At 39.0% G+C, this 9,407-nt stretch overlaps 1 pseudogene; it reads left to right on the top strand.

Moving 5' to 3' along the window:
* Window positions 1-56: 56 nt before the first annotated feature.
* Window positions 57-4,224, top strand: LOC107512702 (annotated as a pseudogene).
* Window positions 4,225-9,407: the final 5,183 nt, after the last annotated feature.

Here is a 9,407-nt window from a genome sequence, read left to right as displayed (position 1 = left end):
TTAACATTTCATTTTATAGAATCTGCATATCTAAAATTCTTTGTCACTTTTACTGGTTGGGATACTCAGAGAGTAAAGAATATTTAAAATGGAGATTATTGGGCCTGGGAATATCACGGGATTTTAATAAGCACACCCCACGCCCAGGCGATTGTGATGTGTAGGTGTTTTACTTATCACTCTTTGAGGTACATTGACTTAAGGTCTCTTGACTGCAAGGCAATGTAAGCAAAGACCAATAAAATACGACCCTGTTAACAACTAGGTAGATTGTACAGGGGACTTGAATCCATGCTAAACTTCACACTGTAAGCTGCACTGCTTTCAAATAGGTATCGTGGTTTTTACCCATCTGTTAAGAGATTAGCACTAGATTAGAAGGACAGTCCTATTTTGGCCTGGTGGGCAGATTCAGCTGTGGTCCAGAAAGGGACTTTCCCCTCTAGAAGATCAGCCCTCCACTGTCAGTTCTATTGACTGGAAGAGGAGCATTGGACCACAAAGGAAAATGGTTTTCTCCTTTACTCTCAAACAGTACTAAGAGCACTAGAGAAAGAAACACAAGGATGCTATAACTGAAACAAGATCACGAGGCTGGTGGTGGCAACATTTATACTCCAGGCAGGCAGAACCCATGCTACCCAGAGCGAGACCTAGGGAGAAGAAATCAGGTCACTATCTCCCTCCTGGGCACCGTCTTTGGTCTCCAGCATCACATACATCTCCATCTTTCCAAGTATGGACTGAGAGCAGCAGTCCACTTCTGTTTCTTGGTTTCTAATGATTGACCACAAGACTTCCCATTCAGTAAAGACCTTCCCTTTCAAGCTACAGCCAGTTAACATTTGGAGGTGACGTCAGCATCATGGTAGAGTGAGACCCTTTTCTATCTCAAATGTACAGCTAGTTGAACATCTATAACCCAACAAAGGTTCCTCTGCTCAACACAATAGTATGCCTGCGATACCCACATATTAATAAATCTGAAGGCGGGCGTATTACAATGTATGGGGGAAACAGGCTGAAGGGAAGGATGGGGTTAGCGCCCACAGTGCGGGTTGCTGGTGGAGGTTAAGAGCTGCATCAGCACAGGAGAATCCAGCTCCCTCCTGCCCAGTGTGGCAGAGCCTGGTGGTAGCTGTGACACATCCATTCCCTTCTCTCTACAGCACAACAGCACCAGCAGCCACCATAGGAAACCAGGAAACTGCACAGAAGTTTCACAAACCTGGTTCCTTTTCACATACCATATCCCCCCACCGTAATGGTAGTGCCCCAGGACCCAAGTGGCCAGGACACAGTAGGTGCACCCACTACCTCAACACCCAGCAACTCCCATGACCACAGTAATGTCCACCACTGGGACCCAGGAGGCACAAGTAGAACAGGTAAAAGAAAACAAAAACTAGCACTTATGGAGCTATCTACTGGAAAACTAAAGACAATTACCATCCCGCTGAATTGTTAAAACCAAAATGGGACCTAAATAAGGGAAGTGTCCATTACTTCAAATGTGCCAACAGACTAACAATACATCAAGCACCATGAATGACCAAGGTAACACAGTAACAAAAAATGACAGTTCTCTAGAAATCAGTCAAAAGATTGTGATCTAAATGATAAGGAATTCAAAAGTGATCATGAAGAAACTCAAGATACAGGAAAACTCAGGCTGTTCAGTGAGCTCAGGAATAAAATTAATGCGAGGAGTACTTTATTAAAGAGATTGGAAGTATAAAAGAACCAAAAAATTTTTGGATTTGAAGAACTCAAATGAGAAAAAGAATGAGTCAGCCTTGGAAGTAGAGCAGACCAGATAGAGGAGAGTTAGTGAACTCTAGAAATGATTTGAGTGGAAGAGGAGGGAGAAATAAGATTTTTTAGAAGTGAGAGAACTCTATCAGGATTATCTGACTCCATTACAAAGGGCAAATAAGGATAAAGTATCCCAGAAGGAGAAGGGAGGGAGACGGGAACAGAAAACTTATTCAAAGAAATTATTGAGAACCTGCCAAAACTAGAGAAGGAACTGGACATTAGAGTACAAGCTACTAGAACACCTAATGATCTCAACACGAGATCTCCAAGATATATTTCAAAACTATCAAAAGTTAATGCTAAAGAATTCTCAAGAAGTTGGTAGGGCGGGGGAGGCAGTAACCTACAAAGGAGCCCCCATCAGATTATCATCATATTTCTCATCAGAAACTCTACAGGCCAGGATAAAGTGGAATAATATATTCAAAATATTGAAAGAAATCACCAGCCAGCAACAAACACTATATCCAGCCAAGTTATCCTTTAGATATGAAGGGGGAAATAAAGGCTTTTCCAGACAATAGCCAAAGGAATTTATCACCATAAGACTTGCTTTCAAGAAATGTTGAAAGAAGCTTGTACCTGAAACAATAAGACAAAAGTACACAAACTGAGTTAGGTGACAGAAACAGAAAATTGCAACTCTACTTTCATAATGAGGTATTAATCATAATGCCCTATGATTAAGGGTGAAAAAAGCATTAAAAATAACTATGGCTACTGTAGTTTGGTAATGAAAGTACAACATAAAAAGGGATAAATTGTGACAACCAAACAAAAGGTATGAAGAAAAAAGATGAAACTTGTAGAGGTGAATGAAGATATAAAAAAAGAGGAAATAGAAAAAAAAACATAAAACCACCAAACTAAAATAGTAGACAGAAATACAAAGGAAAAAATACTGGAGATACAGAGAAACCAGAAAACAGAAAATGGAAGTAGTAAGTCCTCTTATATCAATAACCACCTTAAATGTTAATGTACTGAACTCGCTAATTAAAAGGCACAGAGTAATTGAGTGGATTAAAAATGCCCCAACTATATGTTGCCCTCAGGAGATGCATCTTGGCAACAAAGACAAGTTCAAAGTGAAGGGATATAATATGATACTCCAAGCAAATGGTGTCCAGAGAAAAGTAGATGTAGCCACAGGTACATTAGACAAAATAGATTTCACAACAAAAAAAAGGTAACGAGACAAAGATGGACGCTTTATAATGATAAAGGTGACAATCCACCAAGAAGACATAACATTTAGTAATATATATGCACCCAACCTAGGAGCACCAAAAAATATAAAGCAATTATTAAGAGATCTAAAGAGAGAAATAGCCACACAATAATAGTAGGAGACCTTAACATCCCAATTGATAGATCATCCAGACAGAAAGTCAATAAGGAAACATCAGCCTTAAATGACAGTGGATCCAGATGGACTTAATAGATATAGAACTTTCCATCCAAAGTGACAGACTATACATTCTCAAGGGAAGAACATAGGTTGGGACACAAAACAACCTTAATGAATTTAAGAAGACTGAAATTATATCAAGCACTTTTTCCAACCACAACGGTATGAAACTAGGAATCAAGTGCAAGAAGGAAGCTGGAGGGGAAAATCACAAATATGTAGAGATTAAATAATATGCTATTGAACATCTATTGTATCAATGAAGAAATGAAAGAAGAAACACATAAAGAAATGAAAATGAAAATACAACATACTGAAATATTTGGAATGCAGCAAAGTGGTACTAAGATGGAAGTTTATAGGAATATAGGCCTATCCCAAGAAATGAGAAAAATCTCAAACTAACATTACACCTTAAAACACTAGAAAAAGGCTCTTTCCCTGCTGCCACAGAGCAGCACGGAGGCAGAGGCTTGGGTGTTTTCAAGTTCTGGCTCCATCTGTAAACCATGCCCGAGGCCAAGGAAGGCACTGCTGCTGGAGGTGTAATGGGCATTAACACGGCTTTATAAGAGGTGCTGAAGACCGCCCTCATCCACGATGGCCTGCCATGTGGAATTCGCAAAGCTGCAAAGCCTTAGATAAGCGCCAAGCCCTCCTTTGCCTGCTTGCATCTGACTGCGATGAGCCCATGTATGTTCAGTTGGCGGAAGTCCTTTGTGCTGAAGGCCAAATCCACCTAATTAAGGCTGATGACAGCAAGAAACTAGAGGTATGAGTAGACCTCTGTAAAAGTGACAGAGAGAGAAACCCCTAGTGGTTGGCTGCAGTTGTGTGGTAGTTAAGGACTACAGCAAAGAATCTCAGGCCTGGGATGTCATCGAGGAGTACTTCAAATGTAAGACATGAACAAATAAACTTGGCTTTAGTTTTTTTTTTTTTTTTTAAAAAAAGACAAACTAGAAAAAGAACACATGAAGCCCAAAGTAACTAGAAGGAAGGAAATAAAAATTATAGCAGAAATAATGGAGAATAAAAAGACAATAGAAAAAATTAATGAAACAAAGCTGGTTCTGTGAAAAGATAAAATTGACAAACCTTTAGTTACACTCAGTAAGGAAAAAAGGGAAGACAAAATCAGAACTGAAAGAGAAGTAACAATGGCTACCACAGAAATACAATGAATCATGAAAGAATGCTATAAAAGGCTATCCACCATTAAATTGAACAACCTAGAAGAAATGGACAAATTCATAGAAATATATAACCTTTGGTGTTGGGAAAACCAAATAGCCATAAGCAAAAGAATGAAACTAAATTACTATTTTATACCACAGTCAAAAATTAACTCAGAATGGATTAAAAACTTGAATATAAGACCTGAAACAATAAAACACATAAAAGAAAACAGGCACTAAGCTTCTGGACAATGGTGTTTGGGAATTTGACTCCAAAGTCAAGGGAAACAAAAGCAAAAATAATCAAATGGGACTACATCAAGCTGAAAAGCTTCTGAACAGCAAAGGAAACCATCAACAAAACAAAAAGGCAATTAACTGAATGGGAAAACATTTGCAAATTATATATCTGATAAGGGGTTAATATCTAAAAATTACATAAAGAACTCATACAGCTGTAGTCCCCACAGATAGAGGGGGGACTTCTGTGCTTTGAAAATAATACACTCTAAGCCAGCGATTGGGCATGACTTTCACTTATCTCTTGAGGTGTGAGAAAGTCCCTGCACATAGGTGGACACTCACTTCACTGAGAGCTGATCCTATTTAAAAGTCAAAGACAGCTATGTTTGGGCCTACAGTTTAACAAGTTAGGAACATTAGTGAGTCATGCAAGGTGATTTCTAGGAAGACAAAATGGAACCATCCTGTGCATGCTAGCATCTTTAAGCAGCTGAAATCTTGGTTAATGTGGCTTCTTCCATCCAGGTATTTAAAACAAAGACTCACTGGAAGCCACTTTCATTGGTAATCTCTAGTATTTTTCTGCGAGTTCAAGGATTTGATTAGAAGTTTCATGGACTCTAAGTTTGACCTTTCTGGTCCAATATCCCCAATTTGTTGATCAGAGAAGACTAGAGAAACTAAAAGATCTGTCCAACTTCACCTAGTAGCAAGAGATGGGACTAACTCAGGTCTCTTGTCACTCAATCTAGTGTTCTTTTTCTACCATACTATTAAAGTTTACTTCATAGGAGGCTGCCTCAGGATCGACTCTAGTTATAGACTCAAATAAAATTCCATTCAATTACCAAGAGAATTATTAAATACAATACTTGTATCTGGCTTCTTAAGGAAAGCTCTTCAGAGTGAGTTTTTAAATTATTTTTAAATCAACCCAGGTGTCAATGAGTTAATAGCTATAAATTGTTCTTTAGTTCTTCTTCCAAACTAAATGCTTCTTAAACTAGATGCCTCTTGATAGATGCCTCAAAGCAACAAATGTACTTTACCCATGGTTGTCTTTGGTTTCTGAGCTAATTTTGTATCACAGGTGCAAGATTTACTTTAATTATCAAGACGAACAGCGGAGGAGGTCAGCCTATTACCCATCTGGTCCTAATCCAGCCAAGAGGCCTCTGTGCCCCGTGCCAATATTTCCAATTGTCAATGGCCCTGACTTTTCCTGTTGCTGGAGTTTTAATCTCATCTGCCAACTATGGAGCTACTGAGAGATTCCCTGGACCCCTAAACACCTCCTCACTCTCTCCCTCCCAGATATTTACACAACACACTCCCCTCATCAGGAGCTGAAGATTTCAAGGTGTTACTGCAAAAGCACCACTCAGCCAGGCTCTAGGCCACAGAGGTTCCAGCATTTTTCACAGGCATAAACTTCCATTCATAGCCCTCACTGGCCTTTCTCTGGCCAGGGGACTTTTAACTGCCATTTTGAGAGGATCAAGCTCCCATTTGGCGAAAGAGAAGGAGGAAAAAGATGACCAGAAAGCTTTTCTTCTCCTCTGCAGACTATCAGAATGATTCTCAGGCTCTTTCTGTGATCTGCAGCAGTCTGCAACTGGCATAGTCGTTATTTGAAATAAACGTTTTCAGACACCTTAGAAAGAAGGAAGGTCACTGAATGCAGAGTGCTTAACACGAACAAGAACAAGCAGAAGTGATGTTATGTTGAATTTCAGCTTCTGCCAAAGGATATTTTGCCTTAAATTGACATAGGCGACAAAGTTAAAATCATAAAAGAATTGGATCTAGTGCCCTTAGAGATGGGACAAAGGTTAGTTTGTTCTATACTGTTCCAAAACGCAGGTCCAGGATATAAGTTATATAGCATTGCCAAATAAGCATATGTCAATCACGTTGAATACTTCACTAAACATATTTAATCAAAGGCTTCCTTGATTTGTCAGAGATTTCTCTTACTGTCTCTGTGATTTCTTCTAGCTCTAAGGCTATGAGATAACAGAAAACTTACTGATGGACTGAGAACTTTCAACTTTCTCCTGCATTGCTATGGCCCAACAAATCTTATTTGCTATGCAATCAACTTCTCCCACTGTTCTAATTTGTTAATCTGAGGAGTGGTCTGCTTTTCACAATAGGGGCCTAGATTTTGGCCCTGATACTACATTTGAGCTCTGTGACTTTGAGTCTATCAACATTTTCTTCTATCTGCATATTGGAGATGGTGGATATCCAATGACAACTCTAAAAGACACTGTAAGGGTCCTGTAGCCCCATGGACATCAAACTGTATAGGTCAGGGGTTTCTAAAGAAGACCTAAGAGTAGCCTCGGTGACAAATTAGGTCCCGGCTTCCTTCTGCTCTGATTATCTGTTATGTGTTAGAGTTAACACCGAAGGTTTTGTTCAAAAAAGAAGATAAAAATAAATGACCTACTCTAGCTCCTTCATTTTACAGATAAAAACATTATGGTACAATGTTCACATATAACTAGTGAGGTGAAATAACTCATTGAAGGTCACAGTATGAGTTATAAGCAAAATGACGACTAGTCCCGAGGCCTCTTGCTACCTCCATGTGCTGATTTTCAAAATGCTTATAAGTTTCAAGGGACAGCATGGATGTGGAAGTTCTCTATCAATTAGGAAGGACGAAACTTAAATAAGGAATGATTCCTGTTGTGGTTGTCAGAGGGACACCTTTGTTATATTAGAGCCCAACTGCAATTCATATCAACAACTGATCTTAGGTTAGATCTCAATCGCTAATGGAAATGAAACTTTTTAATATTTTATATTATTCTAAAATCTTTGTATAAAACAAAGCAGCCATTTATTTACTCTCCATTAGGTAGACTCTGGAGGTACAAGATACAGAAAGTGAATAAGACATGCTCTACACTGATACAATGGGACAAGTGTAAGGTGGAGGTGTGTACAGAGCCCAAGGGGGGTCAGAGAGGAAGAAACTGTGTGGAAAGAGCACAGAGTGTAAACAAACAAATAAACAAACAAAACACCCCAAACCCACAACTTTTTAATTGGAAAAGGCCCTTGAAGAATAAGTAGAAATCACTTGGGTGGGGAGACATTACTGTGATGGGGTTGGTATATGGCCCCTTATGGGCCACATGTGGTCAAGCCCAGTCTTTTGTTTCTGCTACCTAAATGGTGCTTATTTATCCACTCTTCTTACCTCGAACTGCCACATCCTAGGTTAGGTCTTTATCATCTCCCACAATAGCTGAGGTGTCTCCAAGCTAGCGCTTCTGCCTTCAGTCTTGCACCCTCTAATCCATTCCCTACACGGCAAAGCTAATCACATCTCTCCTAGTCGAAGATGCTTCAGTGGCTCCAAGGCAGAGGTGATTTATCAGAAGCTAATGAAACTTGAGATGCACTTGTACGGGCCCCTTCCAAGGCTCTGAAATATTTTTGCAGCCATAAATGTAATATCACGGATTTCTTAAAGAGGGCTCCCAAAAACAGATCTGCCTTGTGATAAATAACCCTTTCTGAACAGTGCCTATAAGGGCTGCAGAACATGACCCTTTCTTGCTTAATCTCTACCCACCTTTCTCCATTGCAGTTTATACACGTATTCCAGTTACGATGAAGTCTCATTTCCTCAAAACTACCATGTCCTTTCATCTGTGGCAAACTCAAATATTCCTTCCCAACTTAAAACACCTCTTGGCCCCCTCTCACTTAGCTAACTTGTATCCAGTTGTCGACAAATACCAAAACCCCCAGGAGGTTTTCACTGACTCCCCAGCCTGGATTTATGATGTACTCCCAGAGCACCTTGTCCTTTCCCTAGGAGAATCTTGATCACACTGAAATGACATTGCCAAGTGACTTATATGTACCTCTACTGAATTGTAGGCTCTGAAGAGGCAGTGACATCATCTTTCGTTCCTTGTCGGCACCAATCACAGTGCCTGGTGACTAGTAATAGGGGATCAATAAATATTTATTGAATGAATAAACATCAGACTTTGATTTCAAATGCTGTTCAAGCACTATATAATGAAGCTAAACACTCCTCCTTTTGACAATGTAACAATAAAAATTTCTTATGCTTTGATAGTAAAAAACTTAACTATGAAGAAAGTTCTTCAAACCTTAAGTTTCTCTTTGAAAATTGGCTGTCCTTAGAAATAGAATAAACAATTCTAAATTTATATGGAACTACAAAAGCAATGTTGATAAAAAAGAGTAAAGCTGGGGGCATTGCATGCCCTAATTTCAAACTATATTACAAAGCTATAGTAATCAAAACAGTGTGGTATTCTCATAAAACAGACACACAGATCAATGACATAGAACAGAGAGCCCAGAAACAAACCCATACATATATGGTCCATTAATTGACAACAAAGGAGCCAAGAATATTCAATGGGGAAAAAGATAGTCTCTTCAATAAATGGTGTGGGAAAAGCGGACAACACATGTAAAACAAATGAAACTCGACCACTATCTTACACTATACACAAAATTTAACTCAAAATGGATAAGACCTGAAACCACAAAACTTCTAGAAGAAAACATAGGCCATGAGCTCCTGGACATTGGTCTCAGCAATGATTTTTTTTGGGTTTGACAAAAAGCAAAAGCAACAAAGGTAAAAAACAAATAGGACTATATCAAACTAAAATACTTCTGTACAGCAAAGGAAACCATCAACAAAATGAAAAGGTAACCTACAAAATGAGAGAAAATATTCACAAATTATATAT

This window comes from Rousettus aegyptiacus, unplaced genomic scaffold (assembly GCF_014176215.1).
Source record: "Rousettus aegyptiacus isolate mRouAeg1 unplaced genomic scaffold, mRouAeg1.p scaffold_m13_p_1, whole genome shotgun sequence".
NCBI lineage: Eukaryota > Metazoa > Chordata > Mammalia > Chiroptera > Pteropodidae > Rousettus > Rousettus aegyptiacus.
This window is presented reverse-complemented; position numbering and strand designations above follow the sequence as displayed.